The sequence below is a fragment of the Priapulus caudatus genome, unplaced genomic scaffold (assembly GCF_000485595.1).
Source record: "Priapulus caudatus unplaced genomic scaffold, Priapulus_caudatus-5.0.1 Scaffold37, whole genome shotgun sequence".
NCBI classification, from domain to species: Eukaryota; Metazoa; Priapulida; class Priapulimorpha; order Priapulimorphida; family Priapulidae; genus Priapulus; species Priapulus caudatus.
This window is the reverse complement of record NW_014577098.1, coordinates 372,125-377,124: the sequence shown is the minus strand read 5'-3', so window position 1 is coordinate 377,124 and position 5,000 is coordinate 372,125.

The window sequence follows — 5,000 nt, the reverse complement described above, 5'->3', positions numbered from 1 at the left end:
TAGCTACACTCGTATCTGGTTAGCTACACAGGATCTGTTAGCTGATAGCACGTATCTGGTTAGGCTACACGCGTAGCCTGGTTCAGCTACACGCTGTATCTGGTTAGCTACACGACGTAGTGCGTGTAAGCGTACACCGTATCTGGTAATGGCTACAACGCGTAATCTGGTTAGCTACACGCGTACTGTTGCTACAGCGCGTTACTGATTAGCTTCGACGCGTACTGGCTGTAGCACCGCGTATCTGGTTAGCGTATGCGTGATCTGGTTAGCCTACACCAGGTATCAGTCGGTTAGCGTACACGCGTCATCTGGTGTAGCTGCTTAGGTATCTGGTTAGCTACACGCGTGTCTGTTCTATCACGCGTATCGGGATTAGCGTACTACGCGTACCTGGTGTAGTAGCTACACCCACGTATCTGGTAGCTACACACGTATCTGGTTTTAGTCTACTATCGCGTATTCTGGTTTAGCTACATCGCGTAAACGCTTGCATTGGTTAGCTACAGGACGCGTATTCGGTATTGAGCTATCAGCGCGTCTACCCTGGTGGGAGTATCACCGTATCTCTGGTTAGCCAGTACACATCTCGTATCTGGTAGTTTACACTCTTGAGCGCGTACTCTGTTAGCTACAGCGCGTTATTTCATGGTTAGCTCCTCGCGTATGGCCGTCTGGTTTAGTCGCTAGCACGCGTATCTGGTTTAAGCTGGCTTAGGGTGTCTGTTAGGACCCACTTCACGCGTATAACCTCTGTGTTTACTGCGTCTGTTTATGGTGAGTCCTTCTCTTCAAGGCTGTCAGCGACGCTGTAACAGATCGTTAGTACCAGCCCTTGAAGCCACATCTGATGCAGAGGTGAAGGCTACATACTTAATCGTTATCCTGAGCATCGTGTCTGCTGGTTTATCCTGGGCACGAAAGTCCTAGCTGCCGGCCACGAGAAAATTAATGGCTCTAAATTTATGTAACCCTTGTTAGCCTGAGATTGTAACTCGTTTAACCCCGGCCAACATAATCTGGCTATCCGCGCCACGTAATCACTCGTTATGCTTGGGCACGAACGCGCGCGTTACCTTGGCCAGTGAAATCACATTGTCGAGACGCTCGTCATTACCTGATCTTGTGCATTGTTGAGTGGATCCGTTGCTGCGATGTCATGCTGCACTGGATCGGGTGTGCGCAGTGATTGGCGCGAATGTCTGAAGGTTGAGAAGCTGGTGTGCCTGCATGTGGCTTCCCGACGCCGTACACGTTGCTGTGATCCACCGAGCGCATCGCTGCGCTGAAACACGCACAGCAAGCGTTCGATCACTCCATCAACAAACACCTTGTGACAGAGCAGTGTGCCACACGCGGCGTGTGCGCTGTCAGTCGCAACAGGCTCTCGTAAATAAACTTGCTTTAGTATATAGCACGCAGAAGAGCGATAATCCGGATCTATTAACCGTGCTTTGCAGTCGGCATATTGGCGTGATATGACAGTCTATCGTGTATAGAATGCAGTTGTATCACAATGACCGTTCGAATCTTTGACGCATCTATTCACTGGAGTGGCAGCAAGAAATAAATGTCTTCGCTAATCAACTGATGTCTTATCTTATTACCAGTACCTCTTTGCTTTACAGCAATAAACAAAATGATTGTCTTGTGTATTCTTCTCCATCGTTCCCTCAAACTACGAACTGCACGGTTTCCCTGAATCGTATTTTCGAAGCATGTTGGAATCTAATCTGCCTCAGTATATCGCGTTATGATATGTGACCATGCCTTCCTTAAGATCAATATAATCGGCTGGTCAGCATAACTTGACGGCAGTAAGTACTAGATGATGGTTTGTTGACGTAATCGTCGCATTAAATCTAATATCGATCTTCCCGCTTGTCCCATCTATCTCTATACACTCTGTTGGCACTCTAGTTGTGGCCACGATCTGCCCACCACATACGTTAATCTAGGCTTTCCGCTTTCATATAAAAATATATTATTAGAACTATGCTGACGCATCTGGCCCGTAAACAAACAACGTAGTTATTGTTATTTAGTATTCAATTATAAAGCAGTAAAGCTTTCTTGACGCACTGTTTCACTTACGCGCATTTAGATGACAGCATTTTGCTGAACTACGTGAAGTTCCCCTACATACATAATAACTACTAGCCTAAACATATTATAACCTACATTACGCACTACAGAACGCTTTCCGTTAACTCGTTAACTGTAAGCTACGCGTTGAGTGAGGGAGCCATGCGCGTGAGTGTGTGTGTGTGTGTGCCGAGGTAGAACAGTTAAGTTGACGATAGCGAGGAGGTGTGAGTGACCCATGTTGTCGCTGTGTGATAGTGGTGGTGATGGTGTGGCAGTGTGGAGGGTGCAGTACAGAGAGTGCTTGAGAGAGGGCGTGCGTTGCGCCCACCGTCGTAGGCTCCAGGTGATCGACGCAAGTGGGACCTGGCCACGCTGCTGGCGAAAACGTGAAACATCGTGCCGGTTAGTGATTAGCATAGTTGATACGGCAGACACATCGTGCACGTCGCGGCACGCGCGCAACCCCACAGCGTGTCACACACGCAGCCGCGCGCACACACCCAGACGTACACAGTCATTAAGAGGAGGGGGTGTCGAGTTTCAACCAAACACTGGTTGATGATGAAAACGAAACCGATATACGAGCGAGATAAAAAGGTAAACTTGATTAAACGGACGTACATGGAGCGGGGCGTCAGATTCAACCAAGCATTGGTTGATCATGAGAAGAAGCACATCTGCGAGAGAGAGAGAGAGAGAGAGAGAGAGAGAGAAAAAGAGAGTGCGTATGTGTAAAAGAGAGAGAAAGGGAGAGAGAGAGGGGGAGAGAGAAAACGAGTGAATCCGGTTAGGATGGACGTGAATAGGGATAGGGGAAAGATAGAGAGAACGGTAGTTCTCGTCGTCGTCTTCACCGATTCGCTTGATTACGATAAATGCGGCGGATTTTGGATTGTAACTGATTCACATTTACGGTAACTGTTACGGTAACTCCGTATCCGCTTGCTTCTATCGCCACGCTTTGTACAGAATCTCCCTTCGTCTGAGAAACACGGAATGAATAGTAAAGAACGTGTCACTGTATGAGTGTATACAGCTATACTGCGGAGAAAACTGTGTCGTGCATAGTACATATATATATATATATATATATATATATATATAATTTTATATAGCGTGGTGCAGTCGTAATCATAGTAGAAACGCACCACTATAAGTAGTACAAAATATATCCAGTTCCAGAAGGAGTGGGCGTCCTGTACATAATACATAATCTCTGTCCAGCCTTCTAGACTAATTACCTGCAAAAAAAAGAATACCATTGTTGTTACGCAATAAAAAAAACTCATATTTACTTAAGAACCAGATCATAATATTAGTTCGCGTGTTCACTGTAACTCGTATGTTATCCTTCATATTTAATGGCCAGCTGCATTAGGTGTCTTCTGTTAATGCCCATGAGAAAGGCGAAAGGCGCAAGATCATATCATCTTATATCAGCTGCACGCTGGTGCTTGTTACGATTCGATCATGAGATTTTATGGATGCTCGCGGTCTCTCTCACACCCCCACCGACGCACACAAGCACATACGCATCGCGCACCACACACGTGTACACACACGCGCGCGCGCACCACGCACGTGTACATACACGCGCACGCGCACCACACACGTGTACACACACGCGCGCGCGCACCACGCACGTCACGTGTACACACACGCGCGCGCGCACCACGCACGTCACGTGTACACACACGCGCGCGCGCACCACGCACGTGTACACACACGCGCGCGCGCACCACGCACGTGTACACACACGCGCGCGCGCACCACGCACGTGTACACACGCGAGCGCGCCACGCACGTGTACACGCATACACACGCAGCGGTAGGCGACTCCCGTTTGCTGAACGGGGAGCGGACGTTGCGTTGGCAGTGCAGCAGATGACGTATGGAAAACTCAGCAACACACACACATGCGGTGAGGGCGGCGGTCGCCCGTGTACGCAGACGTGTCCCCGTGCGTGTGCGCGCGCGTGCGAGACACGCCAAACCGTAAAACGGACGAGGCGCGTGGCGATGACGTCACCACCGATGCGGGTAGACAGTGGCGCCCCCTACGTACATTATCTTAACCTGGATAGTGCTATCGGGGTAATCGTAGGCTGCAGTCACAGCAAGCGTTGTCGGGCGTCTGTAGCAAAAATAGTATAGCGCAAGATAAAATAAAACTCTAGCACGCATTGCGCCTCAATCAAGCATCCAAGCAAGCACTGGCCAGCACACCCAGCCAAAAGCTAAAAGCTGATGAATAAATACATAGGCCTACATGCATACATATATCATTACAATGCGCTCAGACGCACGCATGCTCGCACACACCTTTACACGGGCGCACGCTTTCACATACGCACGCTCGCACGCACACGCGCTCACACGCACGCACGCTCACACACACACGCACGCTCTCACACGCACGCTCGCACGCACGCACGCTCACACACGGTATTACTGGGTAGCTGGTACATGCGCGGAAGCCCACAGCAGCTACACATTCACCATTCTACTCTGCAGAACTACGCCGGAGGCGTAAACAGCATAGGCGGTGGTCCATCATGGCGGCCGGTCGAACACATAAGATGTCGATTCCCGCTGCATGACGAGCTGAAGGCATATATCGCTTATTACCGAACCGCGTCGCGTGCTGCACCTACGTAGGGAGGCTCGTGCTGCGTCATCAGTGCCATTATTTATAGTGTTGGCCAGAGGCATGAATGCCATTAGTTAGCAGTGAGTGACCTGAGGCATATTCCTCATTACCTAGACCTAGGTATGGTGATGCTTCTTTCTCGCGCATTACCTTCATGCGCCAGAGGTGTTAACGGCGGCATCACGCCGCATCTGCGCACGTATCTGGTTAGCTACACGCGTACCTGGTTAGCTACACGCGTACCTGGTTAGCTACACGCGTA